The following is a 13,228-nucleotide window of genomic DNA, read 5'->3' on the forward strand; positions in this document are numbered from 1 at the left end:
TGTGATAAATAATGTAGTTTGCTATTATATTGTTCTCATCCGTAAAGCTGGATATGCCGTACCATTATTAACACTAGCAAACTTACCCGTCTACGATGGGTGATAAAATACGGGTGCAGAAGTGAAAAATTTATATGTACTATTTGTTCAGCAATATTAAAATAAGGGCAATTACATGAATAGTCTCTCTCTCTCTCTCTCTCTCTCTCTCTCTCTCTCGTAATGTAATTCAAGGGACGATCACTGAACGCAGAGAAATTCTTATTCATTGTTGTTTCCCCTCTTTTAATGATATTCTCTCTCTCTCTCTCCCTCTCTCTCTCTCTCTCTCTCTTAAAGTAAGTGAAGGGACGATCAATGAACGTAAAGAAGTTCGTATTCATTATTGTTTACCCTCTTTTAATGATTCTCTCTCTCTCTCTCTTTCTCAATTTATGCCAAGTAACGAAGACGGTGATGGGATTATCGGATTTCTTAGCTCTCAAATCACAAATTATCTCCTCTCTCTTTCTCTCTCTCATTTTTCGAAAGCAAGATAAAATTATAAAATTGCAGTGCATTAATGTCATTAAATGGCTCTCCCTCTCTCTCTCTCTCTCTCTTGTCGGTGACTTTCATTTAACGGAACAGGGATCTTGATTGGTTTGTTTCTTTGTCAATTAATTTGCACGGTGATACGAATAATAAAGTATCTTTCTTTTCATTATGTTACTGCAAAGACGCAACTTGTATGTCAGTGCGTTATGGCTACTGATAAATGCTCTTATGATCCTGTGTCTTCCAAAAAAGAGAAGAAAGTAGGAACTTGTCAGTTTCCTTTTTATTATGTCCATTGGCAGGATCGAAATTCCGAAGCAACATTATCAGGCAGTACTTCTTCAACGTTATTTTGTGCACTGGCAGTCCCGATGGATTTAAGTTATTAAAAAAGTCTTGCGGATATTGATGATAATTTTCATCTTCTATTGTGTCCGAGCTGAAATATTCGCGACTTTCTCCGGAGGAAGTTGTACAGAAATTATGTATGAAAAATCGTAAAGTAACTAAGTCTACGGGAATAACCAGCCTCGTTTCACGACCAGAAACAGCTCCGTTTCAGGGAATCCCTTCTCACCCCAACCCCCTACAAAGGAGGGAGGAAGGTTGGATGAAACCCCATTACAAACCATTTTAGGGGTCCCCACCATAACCCTGCCAAGTTTCATGCCCATCTTACCAGCCGTTTGGCCGTGATTGAATGACAGACAGACAGACAGACAGACAGACATTACGCCCATTATAGTATGATATGAAATGATCCTCTTTCTGAAGATGAATTCATAAGTAATATTAAAACCTACGAAAGACAATGAATAATTATGAGAATTTGCCACAGATAAATAAAGCTAGTGTCAGCTGGTGTTATGACAAGTGACCAGTTTAATTTTTGAAAAGTGGTTAAGATCTAAGATGAGTGGATTTTGTTGCTTCAGTTTCACTGCTTCATAAGACGTACATTAGACTCCATTTTTCCTTATTAATTAACTTATTATGATGTCAGTTGGCTGGAATATTTCACTTCATATATGTTCGTCTTGAGCCAAGGTTGTTTGCATTGTTAAAATGTGTAACAAGAGACTCATCTTTCGTTTTATCAGATGCAGGATCGCGACAAATGTTTTTCTAGGAAAGCTACACGCGTTGTAAGCTGACTATTCACACATGCAGATATAAAAATTGTTTGCATTTATATGCATCAATATGAGACTAAAACAGATACGAAATAAGTCATTTCTCTATAAAAGTATCTAGTGTATGTTTGCCTGCAATAAATCGGTCTGCAACAGAAACAAAGACCAGTAAGAGCAGTCTATCAAAGACGCAGAGCTTTTGTGAATGGAGTTGAAATTAATGTCCTAAGAGGAGCGTGAGCAGATAAGGAAGGATAAAGCTGCTGCTGCTGGGCGAGGGGAACATAGCTCTCTGAAGGTCACTGGAGGATGAGTGGGCAAAGCGAGGGTAGTATGAGCGAGTATGCGAGTGTGTATGCGTCTCCGAGAAGCGAGGAACGATGGAGGGGAGTCTAGTTTTGGCGAAACTTTCGACGACTCGGGAATCTGGTTTTGCGCTGATGTCACCGAGGTGTTGACTGTGGTAGTAGAGGCTCCGTTCTCGCCCTTCCTTGGATTTACGTAGGTCCTGTCATAGTTGGTGTAGTGTGACTCATTCCGTTTGCATTTCACGCAGAAAATTTCAGTGTTTGTAAGTTTGGAATTAGAATGAAGTGTGCTATACGTGGTATTTTATCAGTTATTGGTGTTCTAAGGACACACCAAACAGTTCAAAGTGTTATATGAAGGTCATTAAGTGACTGTCTTAAATAAAGGTGAAAATGGGAAGTCTAAGTTCATGTGAACTTTAGTTTTGCATCAAAGATGAGCTACGGCAAAATCACAGCCACTGAAAATAGTTGATTGTTTTTATTCCTATTGTTGCCGAGATGGATAGTGTGAACTATGTTGAGTGCATATAAAGACAAGGCTGTCTACAATTCAGGATCTATCCCTCAAAAGTAAGTGTTTTCATTTTGTAGGTGTTGCATTAATAGTCTTCCTTCATTTTCTTGTTTTTCATACTCTCTCAGTATTGGCAAAGATTTGGAGCTATTAGCTGAAACTAATGTCTAGGATTTTGGCTTCATATATTTCTGTTTATTTATGCAATATCAGCGGTACTGGCCACTTAAATGCCTTTATCTAGTCCAGACACTAATAAGAAGAAAAGGAAGACGAGCCTGAATCAGACTCTGAAAAGACAAGGCATGATCCAACCTCCAGCTTACTCTGGACGCGAGCAAGATTTTCCACTAACGCATAAGTTGCATACATTATATTTCTAACTTATCGCGAAGTGGTCTTCGTAATTAGTAATTATAATTAGTGCTACTCATACTAACAGCAAGGATCAAATAAAAAGGACACAAATTAAACAAGTTCAAATATTCTCAGTTATATAAAGAGGACACAAATTAAACACGTTCATATATTCTCAATCATAAGCGAGAACACAAAATAATTGAACAGAAATATAGCCTCTAAATTCAGTACATCGAATAAATTAAAGCGTGCTCATTTTTCTGTACTGTTTGATATGCACAGTATTCATTTTTTACATTTTCATTCTAATAAATAATTCATAAATATTCTAACCTACAAATCCTGTATCTTTAACTCAACGCGAAACACCTTTTTCGGACCCTTTTCAACCTTTCCTGACCCCCAACCACCACAACAACAACAGAGTAGTTTGTAGGCTTACTCCCCGAGTAGGTAAGCGAAAACTAGTTGGAAATAAGGAAATCGGAGGCCATATAGTATTTATCACCAAGTGCAAAATAAAAGTTAAGTAGATAAGACCAGTGTAAGACTTGAGTAAAAGGAATGAAAAAATAACTCGAAAAAAAAAACAGCACAGGGTCAAGGAAATGATCAGAAGGGTACTGCAGGAGGTTCATGAGTATGGGAATTATTGGGATAGAATTAACCAAGAAATTGGAAATAGAGCGTACAGATTTTCGCATACCAGAGATCCTTCAGGATAGCAAAGGAAAGTAGAGAAATTGTTATGAAATCTGTTGGCAAGTGTCCAGAACTTTCTTTTTTGGGGCTGGGTGGGGGACCAGTGGGAATGTTTTATCTTCAAAGTAAGTAAACGGAACCATTACTAACAAATCTAAACGAGGTATACGAAGCAACAGAAAGGCTGTGAATGGCTGTTAGAAGTGATCTGTTAACAGGATGTCTGCGGAACAGTATATGTCAAACTAACATTTATAGGGAGAATTACAGAGTTACAGATATTAAAACAAAAATGACCCATAAAAAAGAGAACAAACTTGCACATTATTACAATTGAAAATGAAAGTTTCTTAATATGGTAATGAATGGCGGAGGGGAGGCGTAAAGTCACAGAAATTAGAGAAACTGGAAGAAGCAAGAGGGGAAGATATTTGACCGGATTCAGTAGAAGCGTTTAAGGTAAAGATCGACACTACCGGAATCATGGTTGTCTTAACCAGGGTCATAAATTGGTTGTTAATATCCTCCATTCGATTAGTAACAGAACAGATGAAGGGAGTATAGCTATGACTCATTTGGGAAAAAAAATAACCCTAGAAATTGAAAGAATCTTAGACAGATGCTTAAAAAAAAAACACGATTAGCTAAATATAATTGAAAGTTACAGTACGAAATCTGGAAGTGTTAAAGAAAGCCTTACCGAGCAATTAGGGTGCAAAGAGTAGTTTTAAGTGGCCCAAGGAGAACTCCCTTTAGGAAAAATGGCTAAATTCAATAAAGAAACCCAGGAAAGTGATTGATTGATTGATTTATTAATTCTTACTGGCGTCGCAACGACGAGGTTATTGACGCCGCCCAGGAAAGTGAAGACAAAGTACCTTTGGTAAGCACAGTCAATATGCTTTAATGGTGAAATACTCTAGGATAGAATTGAAAGGTCTAGTATATACCAATTAAAAAAAAAATGTTCCGACTGGAGGCAGTATAGTCCCTCTCTATAAAATTCTACTTAGTGTTAGAGTGAGTAGATGCTAAGTTCATTAGTATGGAATATACAATTGTGGAATAACGGCCTTGGTAGGATCAGAAATGGTGGAAGTCCTGTGATGAATGGAGTCAATCAGTCGTTGTTTATTAGTTCTCCTTGCTAGCTCCCATCTGGGTCGATGCTGGTAAGCGGATTCCCTGACGCACTTGCATGAGAATGGGCTCGGTCGTGAAATCATATTTTCCATTTGCCTCTTGATAGGTTCATAATCTTAGTTTGATTGATGATGGCGGATTCCAGAACTTTGCTTCTGAGCGGACAGTTACTTCTGAAAAACAGCTCGGACTTACTCCAGTTTATGGTACGACCAGTATGATCCCTTATATTAACGAATATTCCCGAGCTCTCGGATTCTGATTGTTCATGGTTCTGATATTTATGTGTGATGGATCTTCAAGTCCCTTTGGCGGGAGTACTATTATTCCATAGTGTAGTATAATTAGCAACATCAGCTTTTTTCATTTACTTAAATATGCATTATTAAATTAATTGCAGGTGGTTTTTGGAATTAAAGATTGTAGTGACGCAAATAAATAAGAAAATGATGAAGAGAAACAAGATAATATAAGTGTGAGAAACAATTTAAAGAGAAGTAAAACTTTTTTTCCTGTCACTGAGCACTGCTTTCTTTTTGAGTATCCATGAATTAGCTATGTATTATAAATATAGTTAAATTACTGAATATGCAGTTCATTCTGAGAGCGTCTCTGTGGTTCCTTTGAACGAATATAAAATAGTTTCCTGTCTGACAGTAAAGAAAGCTTGTTTTGGAAAGCCAAATATACCTCACTGAAAACAATTCTGGACCGGCTGTAGTTATTTTTCAATCTGGGCAATGCCGGGCATTCTAATTATCACAATAATAAAAATCAATAATTTCTTTGTAAAGTCCGCATTAAGGCCGAAGAAAATATGAATAAAAGCATGCTGTTCACACTCTCTGTGTTGGAATATCTTGTTGCTCATATAACTCATCTCATTCCTACTCGTGTTGACTTATAATAATTCCGTTAATTCGAAGACAGAGCTTCGAAATTGTAAACAATTGTAAAATTCCCAGGCTTCATTTATGACACTAAAAAGCCCTTCCCTTACTCGGCACAAGAGAAAATAGAAGTTTAGCATAAAAAAAAAGAACACGCACACAAACACGCACATGTAACAGTCCCATTCAGCGCAAAGAACTGAATGGTTCGCTTTATAGTTTTTTTTTCTGTTCCCTTAGGTGTGTTCTATTGCACTTTTGAAAAGGTACTTTCACCAGTCGACTAGTTTAGTTATCACAATTATTTTAAGTTTAGGGAGATATCAGCTCTGTTGAGGGTTGCCTGCAAAAACATAAGGATGTGGAATTATTATCGGCACTCAAAGAAATGAAACGTATAAAACGCCTAAAAAGTTTCACGTACAAAACTTCCTTTCACCTGCTGTAATAAAAAGCAGATTCCGAATACAGCTAACGGAGGATCCCATTGCACAGAGGATGCACTCTTGGAGGATAACAGTAAGTCTTGTGTTGTTTCGCGCTATCTGATCTCCCTTTCAGAGACGCCAACTCTCGCTCCCACCCCATAACCCCACCGCCCCCCTTCTCGTCCGAGGCTTCATTTCGTGTGCCGTGTTTCAATAAGTACGTTTGTCTAAGGCGGGTCCTTTTTATTTTTGATTGCTGAATCATTTTCGCGTGACATACTTTTTAATGGGAAAGTAAAGAGTGTTATTTTTTGTTTTCTCTCGTTCGTGGAGATGGAGGATAGGCAACAGATTAGTGAGGCTTTAACACTACGCTCCACTTTTTCAAAGTGGGTGAGAATATAATTCATTTAGAGATGTGATTTTAGGCTTTCTATCTATCTGTATATTCAGTTATTTGTTAATGTTTTATCGATGCTTGACTTGACTCCTTTTCTCCAAGGATACTTAGCAATAATAATCATTTCCTCTAGTTTTTTCCTGAATGATTCTGGTTCTAATTTAATTAGAAAAGATTATGCCCAATGATAAATACCAACGAGAAATGTCTCATGATTAAAGGAAAGATGATGAATATTGGCAGAGCATTTTCCTTATCATTAAACCGTTGCTTCTGCTGAGGAGTAGTCTTAGAAAAGACACGTGAACAATCACTGCCGCATTCACATCTTAACTGCCGTAGTACCAGTGATGTTCGTTCCTCTGTGGTTGAAGCTTGACCGTGATTTGCTAAACCCCATTCACGCAATGCGCCAGTCACATATATTTTGACAAATTCAAACCATTCCAGCTAAATAGGAATGTCACTTCACAGGCTGTTTCCCAGTAAATATTCCTGGATATAAAAGACAGAACATAATGTCTTTGTAAATACCCAATAGCTCTTCAACAAAATAACTCTTTAATTACAAAATGATTATTTCAGTATGCAGTAATTGGTCTTACAGGAAGTTTTTTTTTTCAAAGATTAGCAAATAAACAGATAAAAAGTAGTTAACATTCGGCAACGGTTAGGAACTTCGTGTTCTCATTAAAGAGTCGGTATTTAAATGAGTTCGTTAGTAAATGAGCAAAGACTGAAGACTGACACAGCTGCATAAAAAGACAAACACAACTGAATACATACAAGCACATTTATATATATACATACATATATATAATAATAGTATATATATAATATATATGTAGACATATATGTATATATATTTAATATACGTATATATATATATATATACCTATATACAAAATTACATATCTGTTTATATAAATGTATTTGTATGTATACGGTTGTGTCTGTGTTTTCATGCAGCTATGTCAATCTTTTGTCATTTTCTGAAGAACTCTTTAATATATATTTATATGTACGGCCATAATCACATTTTTCTCATGTGGGTTGCGATATCATATATCTATCTATCTCATCTATCTATTATCTATCTATATATAATAATATTTATATATATATATATATAATATATATATATATATATATATATATAATATATATATATATATATATAAAATACGTATGTGTGCATGTGATAAATGAGACTGTGAGTAGATTTCATTTGTTTCTCATCAGCTCATTTTATTTATCGTACACGGGTGCGAACGAGTGCCCACATGTCTGCAAGAGGGCAGAATCATGTGTAGGAGGAGGAGGCGAAGGCACCCAGGGAGTTTGTGAGAGTGAGGGTAAGAAATCAAGTCACAAAAACATTTGAGGGTGATACAAGAGAAGGGAAGGACCAGACCGGTTACCAATGACTAATATTATTGGTCCTTCATGCAGCTGGGCAGACTTGTTTTTACAATGCTTGCCCGCTCGTGGTGATTTAGTGCAAAAGCTACTGCTAGGCAGTCTTAGAAATGATCTCTCAGTCACGTGAATATACAGAAGTTATGATATCTTGAATTGCTTTTAATTTCAGTTACTGAAGCTTTATGAATGGCCTCACCAACCCCTGTCTAGAATTGTCCTTAATAGCAGTAACATCGTCTTGTGTTTCACTTTCTGACAGACAACTGTCTGTTCATCGACTCTGCTTTCAACTCTTGGTTTCTTTTCCCTCTGACGCCAAAGGACTTTGCTCACGCTTTTTCATAGATACTTTTTCTGCTGCAGCTATGAGTTATATCTGGAAAGAAATCACTTTCCAGATATATCTGGGGCAATCAGTAGTGTCAATACTTCTCAATCTAGTATTGTTCTGTTACGTGTTCCAAATTAATGAAAAATCTCCATTACTTTTTTTTCCCCGGTTCCTTTAAGACAGTTTCTTTCAAGAAAGAGCCCGATTGCTTCTTGTGCCCTAAGGCCTCTCTCTCTCTCTCTCTCTCTCTCTCTCTCTTTTCTTTTTTATTTAATCGAGCATGGGCTGGAAAAGGTCACGAGGTTGCCTCATTTGTTGACCTTCTCTGTTAATTAAAAAATGAAATTTATGCGGCTAGTGTTGGTTGAGCACAGAGTCAAGACTTTAGGGATGCAATCATTTTTCTGTTTAAAATGTTACAGAGCAAGTAAAATTGTATTAATTCGAAGATTATTTATGGCTAACATTTAGTTATTTGGAATTAGACGAGAATCTAGAGCTTCTGTGACTCTCAGTCACTTACTAACAAGACAAAGTTTCTTCTGTCTCCAGTAATGTGTACGGAGCTTTCACTTGGTCACTGATTTCTTTTACTACTGCAGCATTCGACACAACCTTAATTCATCAGCCATAATTTCTAAACGCTTTTTTTTTTCTTTTTTACGATGGGACTTGTCTGGACCTTAAATATTGTTAATGCATGATATATATATATATATATATATATATATATATATATATATATATATATGCATATAAATCTGTATATGTACATAATCATGGATGAGATTTGTAGTAGATTATTCTACAGAATGTTTATGTATTATTTTCAATTAAGATATATATAATATATATATATATATATATATATATATATATATATATATACATATATATATCATATATTATATATATATATATATATATATATATATATATATATAGAGAGAGAGAGAGAGAGAGAGAGAGAGAGAGACAGAGAGAGAGAGAGCTGCTCATTGAAGTGAGAAAATCAGAACGATAAACATGACGGGCGATGCAACAGCTGAAATGTTTTGCGCTTAGCAAAGCTTTTAAGACGAGTTGAAAAATCGGGTTATCGTAAGCATTAATATTGATGATCAAACTTTGCAAGTTATAGAATTAGCTAATTAGATACGATTAACACTTTGAAAATGTCTAGAAACAATTTAGTCGTCAAATTTCGAGCTTTTTCTTGTTGAATACCCCCGTCTGAAACACGATATGTGTATCCACAATACTTGATTGATTAAGTCCATGTATAATACCGATCCTCGTTTTTATCTAACTTTTTTCCTCATTTCAAACTGGCTTTCATGCAGTAGCTGTCACAACCTCGTTTATTTCGTTTGTCATATAATTCAACAGATGCATGAAACGAATTAAAAATACAAAGATTGTCAGCATTATGATCATATGAATTAACTGAATCCCCCAACCTCAAAATTGCATAGTTCTAAAGTGGCATTTTAAAAGACAAAGCATCGGATTACTACGAGAATGTGCCGCTTGGCGTGAGAGTTTTTCATTAACGAACTCACATTCTCTGAGTCAAGACAAGGGAGACTGCTGTCTAAAATATTAAGGAAAGCTGCCACGTCATTACTTGAATGTAAGATTTGACGCGCCTCCATCATGTGTGTGTGTGTGTGTGTTCTTACATAAGCTTTTTTTTTTTTTTTTCTTTACTGATGCAGGGACCAATGGTAAGGGTAACACAATGCCTTTGACCACCCCAGGCACAGAGAAAACACAAAAAGCGGGAAGGGAAAAAGGAAGCTTAAAACCGCTCAGCTGGGAAAGAAAGGAAACTATATTATGAAAGTTTCTGAATTGGACGGCCAAGAAGAAAGGCCACTGTCTAGATATCCTGACCACAGGGAATATTTATTTTCTATAATGTTTGGATATGAAACAGCCTTAACCGTTTACATGAACTATTCATGAATAAGGTTCTAAACTGAACAGCTTAGAGGAAAGGTGACTATTTAGATATCCTGAACACAGGGAATATTTGCTTTCTTTAATATTTACTTATAAATCCCCTTGAACTGTTTACGCAAACTATTCATGAAGAAGGTTAGGAGTATTTGCTGGAGAACTCTGATGTAAATAAAAAAGAATAAACTTGATCAGCATTTAGAAATTTTTCATGTTAAGTAATCGACAAAATTCTTACTTTTGTCAAATTACGAAAGTTAAAAGAATAAAAATAATCAAAACAAAAATTAAATAAAATTAAAGAGCCGAGAAATAATCTTCTCTTCTTTTCTCCGGGAAAGTTCGCCGATCGAACTGAGGACCTTGATGTAAAGTGCCAGTTTATCAGTCTTTATCCAACTCCCCTTACATGAAAGATGCCGTGAGGATTTTTCTCCGAGATAAGCTTGATACGATGGAAGGCGGCGCTGTCTTATGTTAATAAACTAACCGCATCTGCATTCTTCATTTGCCCACGAGACCTTTGATAATCTGTCGATGATATTGCACAACGGGGAGAGAGAGAGAGAGAGAGAGAGAGAGAGAGAGAGAGAGGGGGATCTGAGTTAAATAGTCAATGATGCTGTACAAAAGGGAGAGAGAGAGAGAGAGAGAGAAGTGCAGGTTATCATTTTCGATATGAAACTATAAAGAAATGTTGGATCATGTAACCAAGAGTACAAGGATGATGCGAAAGTAGTAAGTGTTTGCTTTCTTGTTTCCTCTCACTGTCTTCTTGACTAACTCATTCACCCTTCTGGGTACCGATACGTGATCTCTTGTCTGTAGTGCAACTACACTCCAGAATTTCTGTTTTCCTCCAATAAATCTTCCATTTCCTCATGCCCCCCTTACTGTTCCTATTCCCTCTTTCGACAGCAGTGTATTTGAAAGCCATTCTCGCGTTTCTTGGATCTTGAAGTTATCCAGTTCTTATACCTTTGCCACCTGACCTGTTCAGCATTCTCTAGGTCTCGTCTCTTCCTCCCAGTCCTACTACAGAATTATGCTCTTTCTACCAACATATCGTCAGCCATTCTTTCCAAGGTATCGAAACTTCTCAGTGCCCCAATTTTGTCATTCAACTATGCTTACCGTATTACCACTTTTCTTACCTTCATATTTCTTACCGTTCGTCCCTCTTGCAACAGCTGTACTATATAAAGAAAACAAATCTCATCAGTTTTCGCCTCTTTTCTTTCATAAGCTTTCAGCATCCACACTTCACTTCCATGAGGTATAGTTGGTTCAATAATTCCTACATACATTTGAACTTTTCCCTCGTAGACACGCTAGTTCTCAGGTACATTCTTTTCAGAACCCATTGTGTAACTTGCCTCTTCTCTTTTCCTACCATCTTCCTCTAATATTCACTCCCAATCACCTCTATAAACATTCCTCTACTATTCCTCAACCGCAAAACCAACATTAATGGCTACATCTTCCTTGCACCAGTACAAGTTTGATTTAAATTCTTTCCTTTAATCGAAACGTTCAAATTATTTCACTAGTTTCTGTAATGTCTCTCCACGATTCACAATCAACATTGTAATATCTGTACGCTTCCATTTCTGACTTTTCTTTCATCCAAAAATACACTCACGTATGATATACCATTTCTGTCTACATTTATCTCTGCATCCGTAAAGATACTAAATTTCCATGAATAAATAACAGATTCTTGTTAAGGACCTGTTTTGACTCCAAACCCGTCCCTATCCAGCCAACATATTCTGACACACGCTCCTCATTCACCACTAAAATTCTTAATTGATCTTAACCATAGTTGCAGCTTCCTATGCCATGCATCCTTCGCACCTTCAATTTTCAGATATATTGACGTGCATTGGTTGTATTTTTGATAACATACCTCAGCACCTTATTTTTCAATGTTTTCTTTTTATTTACTGCCAAAAAATCAAAAAGTCAGTCATTTATTTTTAAAAATTTTTCTTAGCTTCCATAGTGAAAGAATGCAATGAAGAACAAATACGCTGAATCTCAGGAACTTCATATTACGAATCCACGTTGTTGACACACATTGAAGATCGAAGGACATTCGTGAGGTAGAAAGTGAAACCCTTGAATAGGCTATTTGTCAGGGCATTGAACAGAACTCATCCAGCATAAGAAACGACGATGAAGACGCCGGTGACCGCTAACGCCTCCGTTTGTGGCGGTTTTTCTTTCCACAAGTCACGCGTGTAATCAAGAGGCGTGATTTAAGTTGGATGTGCTCTCTCCTTGCGCTCATTCGGTTGACACTGTTTTTCCTTATTCCTTTTAATTGGGTCACTTTTTCAAGTGTCCTTTACGTTTCACATGGTTCAATAGGGAGATAATAATGTTAGACTTAGACTAGTTTATAATAAAAGCTGCTAGCTTGTGAAAGGCCATCATTAATTAAGAGATTAGGCCATATGAAGTTAAATACTGAAAAGAATATGAGTCTAGTTGACACTTTTTAGGACAAATCAAGTCTTTGCTTCATATATTTAAACCGGTTAAGTAAGTTATGCATCACTTGCATAATTATTTTGATTCGTAATAATTTACTTTTGAGAGACAGTGCTCGCATTTTTAGTTTGTTTATGACATTGATTTTTCAAATCGTGGAGAGAAATGCACAGGCTCTTTAAACGGCGCCGAGGTTGTGAAACAAATTGATTCGAGACCTATCTATGGTTACATATCCATACAGTCCACTGACCAATCATGGCAAGAAGTAAAGGTATTTGTCTGTTATGCTAAATAAATAGTGAAAAAATAGATAGGAAATGTTAGCGGAGGTGTCTGTTAGAGCCTCATCAGAACAAAAGATAAAATTATTTTATATTTGTAACTGGTTCCATCAGAGTATATCTTATTGCGCTGGCCATATTCAGATTTAGGAGGAAGTAATTCTGTGCTGAGAGAGATTTCGGAATCTCATGCAATTTGTTAAATTCACAGTCTTTACTGGAGATTATGATTGCAGTAATCAGTTCCTCTAGTACTACTGTATGTGTACGTGTCTACGTAAAAAGTCTGCGTTACTAAGCCACTCTCGGTTGGCC

General features: G+C 36.4%; 1 protein-coding gene across 1 annotated transcript in view; it reads left to right on the plus strand.

The window, feature by feature from the left end:
• The first annotated feature begins 2,020 nt into the window (after nucleotides 1-2,020).
• LOC135221311 (uncharacterized) overlaps nucleotides 2,021-13,228 on the plus strand; it is a 95,136-nt gene continuing 83,928 nt past the window's right edge. Inside the window, exon 1 of the mRNA XM_064259115.1 lies at nucleotides 2,021-2,551. The gene's annotated coding sequence lies outside the window, so the exon portion shown is untranslated. The remainder of the gene's footprint in view (nucleotides 2,552-13,228) is intronic.

Source organism: Macrobrachium nipponense, chromosome 2, assembly GCF_015104395.2.
Source record: "Macrobrachium nipponense isolate FS-2020 chromosome 2, ASM1510439v2, whole genome shotgun sequence".
Classification (NCBI taxonomy): Eukaryota; Metazoa; Arthropoda; class Malacostraca; order Decapoda; family Palaemonidae; genus Macrobrachium; species Macrobrachium nipponense.